Source organism: Pyxicephalus adspersus, chromosome 5 (assembly GCF_032062135.1).
Source record: "Pyxicephalus adspersus chromosome 5, UCB_Pads_2.0, whole genome shotgun sequence".
NCBI classification, from domain to species: domain Eukaryota; kingdom Metazoa; phylum Chordata; class Amphibia; order Anura; family Pyxicephalidae; genus Pyxicephalus; species Pyxicephalus adspersus.
In genome coordinates, this window is record NC_092862.1 from 115508950 (window position 1) to 115522336 (window position 13387).

General features: G+C 37.9%; 1 pseudogene; it reads left to right on the forward strand.

The window, feature by feature from the left end:
• LOC140332085 (uncharacterized) overlaps positions 1-13387 on the forward strand; it is a 28423-nt pseudogene extending 15036 nt beyond the window's left edge.

Genomic DNA, 13387 nt, shown 5'->3' on the forward strand with positions numbered 1-13387 from the left:
TGTAGTGACTGGCAGAGTAATGTAATACTCCTCCATGTCAATGGGTGGCAGTAGGTAGCTTAATTGCCTTGTTTATTCCTAGGGAAGAGATAATTAGCTACAGAGTGTCATTTTGTAACATTTTTGATTTGTGGTGTGCTGCATGATTTTTTCAATGTAAAAAATTTGCCGTGGCTTTCCAAAATTACAACTTAAAACTACAAAAACTAAACCCTATTTATTCCCCAGTGGCTGCCTGCCACTTTCCATCACCCTTATATTCTTGCAGCCAATTTCTTAGCCTATACTCTCACCTGCCAACTCACAATGCCCAATGTGCATGGCACATAGTGCCCACAAGGAATGAATTGTATTCATATCAATACTGTGCTGTGATTCAATTGGAGGTAGCAGCAAGGACTGTCTACAGTGAGGAGCTATTCCAAAAATTAACCTTAGATCCCTCAAAATGCTGTCAAATCAACATGAAAAAATTAAATAGTTACATAGTTCAACCAACAATATTGTTCAAACATTTTAGCACACACCCAAAGTTTTGGCAACCCAGTCGACAGCTTCTGCATGCCCAACTGCTCCAATGTATTCACTGGAAATTTGTAATGTCTAAGCATTTGTTTTTCTTCTAATAAATAAAAATTTATAATAATAATAAAAGTTTTACTCAAGTTTCAAAATTAAACAGTTCAGAGTAAAACATACAGGAGAACAGAGGAAGAATTTAGGCCTAGTTTCAAAAAGTATGCTCAGTTTCAGTGAACAAATAAATTACAGCATGCATAGGGTATAACAAACGTAGGATAATACTACAAGAACGGGCAATGAACCAGATGAGCAACCCTACTTGTCTTATTCGCTCACCTACAGCAGATCTCTGAAACCTGAAGAAATGTCCTTGAACACTTGTACCAGCAAGAACGTGGGGAATGGAAAAAGTCTGGGAAGGTGGGAGGGTGAAGAGTCCACTGTGTACAAGTTTTTGAAAAGAGCGAGGTCTCTTGAAATAAATACAAGATCTACCAAGCGGGTAATGAAAATATGCAATTATAAGTAAAATGGCCACTGTTCTAGGCAGGGAGGAAGGTCTTCATAGAGGAATGACAGAGATATCAACTGACCAGCATGTAGTCACTTCCCACCAGAGTGATATGCAAGCAATATCAATTGAAAATAATGCAGGCCCGAAATATAGGTGGGAACATAGGATTACTTAGGAACCTCCTAGATTGTAAACTCTTTGGGGCAGGATCCTCTCCTCCTTTGTCACTCTGTATCTGTCATTTACAACCCCTATTTAACATACAGCACATGTTGGCATTATATAAATACTGTTTAATAATAATATTAATATTAATACTCAGAATAGGAGTCATGGGGCTGATAGAGGCTGATAAATTATTAATTTAATGACTGAATATCATGTCCAAAGAAACTAAAAGGCTACTTAGGGAGGGTGACAGGAAAGCAAAACCCAGGGAGAGTAATGGAGAAACCCACAACTTCAAGTCATGATTATAAATCCATGATGTGGACCAGTAGGGAGGCATGATGGTAGAATTCAAAGTGCAGAAGACCTGAACCACCACACTATTTACAGTGAGCCAGATTGTATAGTGTATGCAAGGGCTTGATGATACCCAGGTATAGCCCCAGGGTTGGAAGAATTCAGAAATGGAAGGTTTAGAAGATCTTTAAAACCATGGTAAGATATCCAATTTAACATGAAATATGACTGAAGCAGTAGTGATGTTTTAAAGGCCATTGCAAGAGGGCCAAGGTATACTGTAAAAAGGGCAGATGTTATAAGTCATATACTATATATCTGCCAAATTAAACAAAATCTGAACATCAAGATAAGCAATGGCCATCCCTTCTTTAAAAGGGATAGAGATCCACCTTAAGGGAGAGAGAAGCTACAGATTTTTTTAAATACACTGTATTGGAATTTTTAAATAAAATGTACGGAACAGAAGTCTCAACAAAACAATGGATAACGAAACAAACAAGAGCAACATTGACCTAAGAAAGCAGGAACACAATGTTGCTTGTCAGCGGATCAACATATGGTTTAACATGGCAGAAATGTATAATGAAGTATCCAAAAGACCCAAAATGGGTACATAATAGATGTATGAAAAGTGTAAGCAGGTCATGCCCCAGTAAGTGGAGTAGGTCTCACGTAAGGTGTATAGTATAATACAGATAAATTTACTGTAAACTAATCCCATTAAAAACAATGCTGAGATTGGAAAGGTCAAGCACTAGGTATGAGGTTTGGTTGGAGACTACATAGGATTGAAAGCAATTTTTGCGTATTGCAGGTTCTACAGTCCTTGCAAACTTATACCAGGGAATTAATGAAGGCCCATGGACACACATGTATTTGAGACCCAGTGTCTGCTTTCTCGGCAAAATAAATTAGGAGAATAGGAGAAAAGGAAAACAGAAAGATGAAGAACTTAACAAAATAGCAGAGAAGATGAATAAAAAGGAGTGAGAAGGACAAAGCTACAGATTTATGATAGTTGATTTTGAAGTTACTATATTTCTGAAAGGCTAAGGGTTCTTGGAGTATAATGGTGGTCTGAGGGTTAGAAATGCATTAAAGCAGGTCATCCGCACATAACTCTAGTTTATGCAATCCCCTGAAAGGAAAAGTTAGTATGAAAAGCATTAGCTAAGTTTCCCAATATAAAATATACTAATAGGGTGATAAAAGGCATCCCTGTCTAGTGCCATTCCTAATTTTAACCAGAATTCACAATGGTTCAGGATATTTTCAAGGAGAAAGGGTGGAAGACCTATCTGCCACAGAAGGGCTTGTAAAAAACTCCAAGATCAAATGCTTTTTCTGCGTCCGGTGATAGAAGCCAAAATGGGCGCCCATGCTTAACAGAGTAATAAGTATGTTATAGGATTTTAAAAGTATCATAGGCCTCCCTACCAGAGACAAACCCAACCTGGTCTGGGTGTATTAAAAAAGGGATGTGGCACTTTGGGAAACAACTACACAATACCTTAACAGGTTCCTATATACCCAATTGTCCTAAGGTGGCACTACTATCTATGATCCCAGGCACAGTTAAATCCGCCAAAAAGAATGTGCTATGTCACTTCCTGACAGCAGCCAGGGTGGTAATACCTAGGTACTGGAAACAGACAATCACACCTTCCATGAAAGAGTGGCTTCTGGAATTGGAGAGTATCTAGCACATAGAGTGATTAGTTATGGAGGACGAAGTCAAATGGAGAAATATAAAGGGATTTGGTTGGCTTGGGATTGGTTTAAGGAATCCACCAAGCTCCAAAACTATTTGACACTTGACGAGTTCCCCTTGGCATGGGGATTGCGTGACTGCATCATCACATTATATTAAGTCTTTATTTCCCATCACATGATTGCACCATCCTATACCTATCACCCCCCTCGCACAGTTACCCTACACGCACTCCCCCCCATGTGTGTTTGGGCTAAATTTATGTCTGTCTTTCCTCGTGTATATTTCCATACCCTTATATAGCAAAATAAGGGTATGGAAATATACACATGAGGAATAATAGCAAAACTAAAGGAAAACAGTTAGCTATACCTTACTAAAGAATGTTCATTTATTAATGGTGTAATAGGCCCAAGTTAATACGTTAATATTACTTCTTGTTGTTTTGAAGAAATTTTATGGTTGTACTTGTTCTGTACCTATTACTGTAAATGTGCAAAATATAGGCAAGATATATACTTCAGATATTAATTTCGCAACATATTGTTTATTTCTCATGTTTCTCTACACGATAAAGTTATCATTCTGATAGTTTGTATCATATGTTCCCTATCCCTTTTTTCACTCCTCCTATCCCCACTTGCACTTCTGTATCATGATTGTATATTCCTTTTTTCAATTAATAATTATTAATAATTTTTTTTCTCAGCTGTATGTTAAAAATTGCAAACTTTAAAAAAAATGATTGAAACAAAAAAAGGGACGTGGTGTTCATTTCAAGTAGTTCACAATAAGTTTGGAATAACGTTTAAGGTCAGCATTAATTAGATAGATGGGGAGATAGCCGAAGCACGGTGAGGGGCGTTTTTGACCTTTTTTTATATCGGGAAATAAGAGATTCTTGTGCCTTTTAAGAGAATCAGATAAACTTGGAGATGGCATTGAAATCACTTTCTAAACGTGGAGAAAGGGTGTCAGCTTAAAATCTATAATTCTACAAACATTATACAGTTTAGTGTAGTATTACAGACCCAAAATCCAACTAAGTGCCACCTCAGACAGCAAATATGGGCTAAAAGTATTGAGTGGGCTAATTTCCTACCACATTTATCCCCATTTTTTTTAATAGACCATGTTGGTGACAAGCAGCTTGCACAAATCAGCACAAATTCCTTAGAACCAATGATTGATAGATTGAAGGGTCTTGGGTGCCTTAATTCCTAGGTGTGTATTTCCCCAAAAAATAGAAATATATCTTTACTCATAAAGGCGTGTGCCTTGGACCATCGTATTCCTTTTATGGACATATTTTGGCATTTCGCAAAGGGGTAGAATTGTTCTGATCAAGAAAGAGGTTGGAGATAGATTACAGGATAGAATCTTGACTGACTCATTTAGTTTCTAGGTAAAAAGTTACTTAGTGGAGGAAGGGGCTAATGGTGAATAAAAAGTGAAAATGATTAGACCAAACTTGGAAGCCATTGTCACCCTCAGGTGTTAAAGATAATGAGAAATGAGAAAGCAATCTACTGTGTATGTAAAAACTAACGAAGGAGTATAATGTATAGTCTTTGTCATTCAGATGTAATTTCCTACAGATATTACAGACTTGAAAGAAAAAAAAAAATTGTACCCTCTTTTTATGCTTTTAGTACATGAGTGGTTTTTGGGATAGTTAGAACCCTGAATGTTAAGAGGAAAATTGGAGAGAAAATTGGGGATCCACTTGTGACCGAGTCATCACATGTGGATCCCCAGATAAGGGAAAGTAGAAAAGCGGAAAAAAGAGGGGAAAGAAAGAAAAGGAGTAAAACAGATACAGAGAAAAGATAAGATCCAAAATAACCCCAGGCCCCTGAAGTGGATGAAGATGCATCCTAGTGGAGTGTTGGGAAGCTTCGGTGGGCTAGGCAGAGGAAAAAAATGAAAAAAAAAAATCTACATACTGACCAAATACTTATAACAATATAAAAATAAGATACACATCCCTAAAAATTCCTTACATCCCCTTCTATGTAGTGAAAATGGTAGTATAAAAGTCATTGAGCTAGTTACACTCCCAGCAATGCAAATAACAGCCAAATAGGGATCCCACACTGCAGGACCGCTCTTCCCTTCCACCTCAGGGGAGGCTACCAGACCCATGTAGGGGAATTCCAAACATACAAAAGTAACAATTGAATGAAACTTGGAAAAAGCAGGATGGGAGGGAAGAGCAATGGTGGAGAAGGAAAGGGAGAGAGAGAAGGGAACCAGGAAGGCAAGATGGAAGAGATAGAAAAGGTGTAAAGTTTAGGAAAATGGAGGGAAACAAATAGGAAAAAGGGATGCTGGGGATGGACAGTGAATGGCAAGAAATGAAAGTTAATTTCTGGATAAATGACACACAGTAGTGAACCCATAAACCTGTAAATGGGAAAGAAAAAAATTAACAAGATTACACAACATTTGTGAGATACTCAGAACAAAGGAAAGTCCCAGGGAAAACAAGGGTTGCAGACCAAAAGGATCATTTATTATACCAAAGTGTTTTGGAAATAAGTTAGTTAAAGTCTCTAAAGTAACTCCAAAGGTGGACAGGGTGAATTTAATACTACATAGACTATTAGGGAAAAGGAGCAAACCAAGAAAGGCCTATACAGTATATCAAGGCAAACATTTGGTTAAGTAGAACCTGGAGAACGTTCTATAGGTATGTATACGAGAAGAAACAAAGTCGGAGAAACTAGATAGAACCAATGTGGAATGTAATCAAGGGATGTAATCCACAGATAAAATTGGCAAGCCATTTCCAGATTCGGATGAGTGTGGCATGTAAAATACCCCAGTCCAAGTGGTCAAATGCTTTTTCTTTGCCCAGTGATAAAAGACAAAGTGAATGGCCATGCTTACCTTTTGGTGTAAAAAATAGGATATGGAGTTTCAAGCAGTCAACAATTCTGGTGTAAAATTTAAGGTCAACTCTTCAAATCTTCTGAACATATCCGCAATAGCGTTACTATCCTCATGTTAGCGTTAATATTTTGTATGTAAACTATGAAGACTAGGTATTTTACACACTCCTGTCAGAAGCTCAGAATTTTTTTTACCCTTGAGAGGCATCCAAGCAGCTCACTTAACAGGAGACAGAGCCGCCAAGCCAGACACCATCTTGGAACAAGGTAGTTTTGTAGGGTGGCCATGCCTATTTCGCAGTGTAGCACCATAGAAAAGCATTTCCTCACCTCACTGCAACCTATTAGAAGCGAAAAAGGCTTGTCAGTATCTGTGTCCCCATGTGCCTAACCTCTTGAGAATCCCCAGTGTACAGAGACTAGCAAGAAGTCAATCAACTCAGATGGGAAATGAACCCACAATCCCTGATTTAGGAGGACAGTGCCTCACCCATTAGGTCATTGGAGCTTTCTACAGCTTGTTGCCAAGCATTTTTGTTAACTAGAATTTATCCATCCCCCTCTTTAAAAGGAAATTTTGGCAAAGCCTATTGAAATTATGGTAATTTGCAAAAGTCCAAAGAGTGTGTTTGCTCTTGAACATACTCCTTATGTGTTTTTGTCTAGAATTCAAATAAAATTGTCCTGGTGGCTAAAAGTCTGCTTGACTTAAAGAACTCTACCAAAAGTTTCTCAAAACGCAGGGGGTAATCACTTTTTCCTAAGCAAAAAAGGAAATCATCTTTTTCTTAAGCCAAAAAAAAATAAAAGTTTTAAAGTATATATAAAAAAAAACAAAAAAAACAGTACTGGAGGACCTGGTTCATGACTAGCTTTTTAAATATAAACTAAACATTTTTAAAAAATATGACGATATATGATATTACCACATATTGTGGCTTATCATGAATATGTTTCACCAAAACTTGGAAAGTTAATAAAAAGCCCACTTTAAACAAAAGAAAGTGATTCTGATTGCCTTCCATCTATGCTTATACATCAGAAAAGGACCATCTGGGGCTGATTCATGAAGGACAGAAGTCCCTGTCTGTTGTTTACCTTTACCAAGCTTGTCATGATGGCTGTTATTTGTGATAAATGATATTTGTCAGGATGGCTATTTTCCTTGAGGATTTTAGCCCGCTCAGTTTGAATGCCACAATGGGATGTCAGGAAAATGCCTGATAAATCACAAACCTCCCTTCTAAGGAAAGTGACTTTCCAGGACACATTGGAAGAACATCTGCAATCTAGGAGAACTGGTGGATATTTTCCAGTTAACTGTGACCCTTCATATGAAACACATTATAAACTAGGAATATTGATTTCCATTAGTAAATATTACTACATCAGAAAAAAGACCTTCTGGGTTTGACACATGTAGTACTTCGCTATACTATGGAGATATTAGTCTTCATACCAGCCTGGTTTTAGGGACCGGAAAGACTGGATGTAACTTGGTTAATAATTTGTATAGATGCAAGAAAACGTTTTACATATGTATCTAATTACTTATAATAATTAAAACAATGGTTAAGGAAGGAAGGCACTATGGAGCCAAAATACAAACATTTGATAAAGCCTTCTTTTATTTTTTTTACTTTTGCCTCCCTGGATGTATGCTGGATAATGAATGTGATCTTTATTGCTAGATTCAAAGCTTTTCTGAAAATAAACCTGGGGTTATCTGAAAATAGAAGCCCAGATACTGCTTTTTCTTAAATATTGTTCAGTGCTTAGTAATGATTTTTTGTACTTGTGAGTTATAATTGAAAACAATAGTAAAACAATTATTCAGTATGTTTTTTTCATCAGGTTCTATTGTTTTCAATAAGATGGAAATATATAGTTCTAAAACCTCCTTTGGATGGACAACTAACAGATCTGTCTTTTACCACTTGTCTTTAAACTGTATAATGTTCAGCCTTCCATTTGTAACTATTTTACTGCAGTTTTCTGCACAAACATCTATATGGACTTTGAGACGCATCCAACAGCTAATTTTCTCAGATGACAGCTGTCATATATAACAAAGCTGTTTGTGTTGACTGTTTGTTTTATATATCTTAGAATGTATTTGATTGTAAGGTCTAAGAAGTTTGGCTACTTGTAGGGGTGGATGGTAATATTGCTGTTGTTTGATCTGGGCAAAAAATGTTATCTGGTGCCATACCATATAAACAGTGTATCATCTATGTGACGTTTCCATAGGACAGGGTAAGTATTTGGCCCTTTGCTGGTTTACTGATTATAACACATTTTTGCTATTTGAATGTTGTAATGTGAACAGAACATTCTTTCACACTCATATTCCTCACATCCGGCTTGACAAGGCAGAAATATTTCAGCATCTTCTTTTAAAACTAGGAAGTGACAAGTGCTTGCTGTGAACGGTCAAATAGAAGTTATTAAGTCATAGTGACACTTACGTAGGACGATGTACTCAGTTTAACTAGTTTAACTTTCACAGGAAGGAAGCTTTTTCAGCAAATTGCTCTCCCCTACTGTATGTATAAAAATAAAGGAGTATACATGATGATACAGGCATAAAACCACTATACATCCGGTAGATATATTCATGGTTGCAACTGGAAGACAGGTGAATATGGGCAGAAAGGTCAACAACAAAATAGTAAGACATGAGATTCTCTTTTCAGTCACTGAACTGAATTTCAGGACCCAAAAATTAGTAAAAAAGGACAACGCATCTGAAAAGTATGTAAATGCAACTCAAATCTAAAACAAATGCATCTGGTCATATCGCCATGTATTTTGCACTGTGTACTGCCATCAAAAAATACTGCAAACAATTTTTATCATGGTCAGGTAACCCACTTGGTTCTCCAATTTTTCTTTAGAGAGCTGGGCGCTGGACTTTTGTTGATCCATGATGACCTTGATCACAATGGATGCCCTATACAAGTAATCAATCAATAGGCAAAGGTACAGGCATAATTGGTATCCCTTGCCAATCCCTGGAAGAAGCCACTGTGACATAAAACCCAGGGACATAAACCGACCATGCCAGCAAAGTTTTTCTTTTGGGTTTAATTATGTACTTTTTTATACTATGTTAAAATTAAAAAAAAATAATTGTAAATAAACTTTAATTTTAAGAGTCAGGCTTTAGGATGGGTATGTGTATTTCAACCATATTATGATTATTTCATTTTACATATATATTAACAAAGAATATTTGCTAGCATTCTAGTAAATAATGGTATTCTTAAGTGCATGGTATAGTAAATATATTTTTTGTTTTCTAAATGTTCATCATTTTGCTGAATTGATTCCTAAATTATTACAGTATAAAGTATAAATCACCTTAACCCTTATCTTGAAAAAATATACTTATCACTTTTACTATTTACTTTCTGTTCTGTAAAGGTGTACACCACTATTGAGATATATATTAAATATAGGAGTTTAAATGTTTTGCAGTTCCAATGTATTTTTTCTGCGAAATATATATAAATATACAAATACCGTATACAAATACATATACAATGCGTATACAGTAATGCATGAACTCTTTTTTTTTTTATTGGGGGGCGGGGGGTGCATGAATCATGGTAGTAAAAATGGCAGAATCCCACTTAAGTCTGATCAAAGCCAAGCATGGATATTTAGGCACTGTAACCGCAACACATTCAAATGCTGAAATTAAAATACAACAGTGTCCTCGTGTGGTTGTATTTGAAATTTTTGCTATCTAGAAAATCAATTTAATACAGACCACTGAGGTTTATTACAGTCACATCATGTCTAATATGACCAGGTTTCTTGAGAAGGTGTGTTTTAAACTAGATTTTGGCAATGATGTTGATATACTTGGATTATTTGGAATTTAATAAAACAGTTCTGTTCTGCATAATGGTTAGGTATGTATGTGTATGTAAGTAAATGACTGTATAGGTACAATATGTTACAAAAGAGAAGATAATATCATTAATATAGAACATATTTTAATTGGGCTGAAGTCCAATCTTCAGAACTGGGTAGGCATAAGAAGTTAAATGACCAGTAGGCATACATTGAAGCTGAAATTAGCTGTATTAGCAAAACAGTTTGGGCCATTTCAGAACCATGGTGAGCTGCAGCCTTCTGCCACTGGTTAAACTGTGGTCTCAAACTCTCCGTGTTGGAAATATTTTTTACTGCAAAAATTGTTGTCTAAAGATTTGTGCAAATCTGGTTACCTGTGGGTATGAACAGGATATGTAATTATATGCACATAGACATTGCCGCCTGTAATGAAGACAGGGCCACTGTTTTGTACATTTCAGTAATAAAATGTGTGGAGTACAGGAGTGATTACAATAAGGCATAGCACAAGTGTCCTGTGGTTATTAGCATATGGTCAATAAATTACTTCAAATTCCTTCTATCTTTATATGTACGTTATTCCAAGCTTATGGTGAAGATATTGGATTCTATGCACATAGACCGAGTAGGTGGAGGGGATAGCCATTTTAGTGAGATCATCTTCCCTGCTGGAAATAATATTCTGGTCATGACTAGCTTGGTAAATGAAACTAAATCTAGTGTTCCTCCAAGGTCAAACAAGTATGTGCCTTTATGGGATCTAAGCAGGACCTTACTTCTCATTCATTATAGTTAATAGGATGATTAAATATTCAGAAATTAAGAAGTTCAGTTACTGATCTTCTGGCCAGCACCCCGGTACCTAGGCTAGTAGTAATCTGGCCTCATTACTGAGCTCCAACACCTGAATGCCAAGCTGCAGTGTACAAGATGCAATAATCAAAGTAAAAAATATATATTTTACTTGATGACATGGTGGCCCATGTATCATATCTTCTTTTCATTAAAGTGTCACAGCCCCTGTTAAATTGCATTAAACACTTAAAGGAGTGTCAGATATTTTTGTCTAATATCAAACTCCATGGTTCCTTTCGCTGACCCTTTTCATCAATGCTGCATCCTATACAGATGCAGTGGCTGGACTAATGAAACATAAATAGATTGATTTACTAAAGGAATATAGGATGTTCACTTAGCAAATTCAGTTATCAGTGGTAATTCACTTAGATTAGTAAATTACATGAAGCCTTGCTGATTCCAACCATCCAGTGGATGGACCTAAACTTAACATGTTTACTTTACATAGAATGGGAAGACAACCCTTCTAAATAAAATAAAAATGTTATTTTTTGTGCAACACCCCTTTTTAAAAAACAAAAAAAGGCGCAGCACTGCCCTTTAAGTCTTGATTGCTACGGCTTAATGGGAGCACAGAGTCTCCTGGGATACCTACATCATGCATCCTGGGAGGCTCTGACTGCTCCTTCTGCACATGCCCAATCTCGGAAGAAGGGTAATTTTTTACCACCAGGGGGAAAGGCATTTTTTTCCTTTAACAAAGATAAGAAGAAGATGGAAGAGAAGATGGCAGTGCCCAGAGATTCCTCTGCGCTGGGATAAAGAGGAATTCCAGGACAACGCAGGACTGGATTGTGGGAAGGACCAGCGCCATTGAGGGATCTGTGGGATTAAAGCTAAGTGTGTTTTTTTATTTTTAGTTAAGTTCCGCGTTAAGCAAAAATCCATTTTTTAAATTCCTCTGCATTGGACTGGGTATTCTTTGAAGAGTGTATTTTTTTAATCACATTTCCTAGACTAAGTAAATTATCCCCTGCAAGGTGATAAGTCACCTTGGTAAGTGAATAGCCAAATTTATTTTAGTAAAAACCCTATGTGGAAGGGAAATATAAGCATCCATCACTCCAGAAAGTCTTAAATTCTAAAGAATGAGCTGGAGGCTGTAGCAAGTGTTAGGATAAGAAGCATTGGTAAGTAAAACCTCCTCTTTTACACTGAACTTTTTTGAGGAACATTTGGATGACAACATTGGGGTTGATTTACTAATGAAATATAGCTTGCTCAATTAACAAGGTCATTTATCACTCTGCATAGGACAGGTCACTTAGTTTAGTAAATGTGGTGAAAATCACTTGCAAAAAGCACCCAATCACATGCAGGGAAATCAATTTGATCAATCAAAATGATTAGAGAGTAAAAGTCAGCAGAGGTTCATCTAAATGTTATAATCATAGTAAAATGTCCCTTAGAAGGGGATAATTCACTTTGCCAAGTGAACAGTCTAAATTCCTTTAGTAAATCAACCCTGCTGTCTTACTTTGCAAGAGGATAAAATATCCTAAAATGGGAAATCTATTCCCTGGTGCAGGAATGTATTGAAAATTAGGGCATGACCACCTATCCCATTTGCCTGAATGCTTCTCGGCCTTTTGGCTAATATCAAGTGTAATATCTACCTTTGCCCTTAGGCGTGCCAAAGCTGAAGCTGAAGCCCGAGGTGCCTGAGATGGCTCCGAAAAAAGCAACAGAGACGAAGAACCACATTGCCCAGGCCCAGGGCAGCAATGTGTGAGATGCAGAAAGACCTTCCACCCTGGAACCCTGGATGAAGCAGACGGTTGTCCTGAAGCTGAAAGAGGTGAACGGCTGAATGCCAAATATGTCAGTGGAGGTCTTTGGACGGAAGATGGTCCTGGAACAAGGTTTCACGAAAGCTGAGACCCTCTCCATCCAAGCCTTCGTACAAGGTAACTTCTACATTACTTTTGTATCGTTACAGGTATGCAGAAGATATTGGGAGAAGGTGAAGGCCGCAGAACCCGGATCCCTTTTCGGCAACTTTGTTGCCAACTCTCCCATTCAAAGGGAAGAAAGGCGGGTCAGGGTGTCAATGCGCAGCCCTCATGTTCCTGGACCAGACATTTCCTGAAGAGGTTCTGCACCGTACTGAAGGAACCAACCCGGATTCTGGACGCCAACGGCTTCTGGACTGGAAAATGGGTCCTGACATGCAGACTCAGGAGAGACGCCACCACGGGGGACCTCCTGCACTTGCCACAGTGCATCAACCTTGGCCCATGCCCAGGGATCCTGCACTACGAGGATATACCATGGACCTGCAGAAGGTGCCAGGCAGCCGGCCACGTAAGTAAGAATTGTCCCGCTTTTTTTTCCAGACTCTGCTGTGCCACAGGGCTCGAGTCCAAGGATTGTCCAAGGACCAAGATCTGCAATCTCTGCGGAAAGTAGGACCACCTGTATCGGGAGTGCCCCAAAAGGACCCGTTCCTATGAGGGAGTGCTCAGAGGCGCAAGAACAGCAGGCACCACCGGACAAGACAACAGAGGGGGACCCCCTGCCAGAGGTGAGCATAAGCCCCCAAATGCTCGAGGGTGA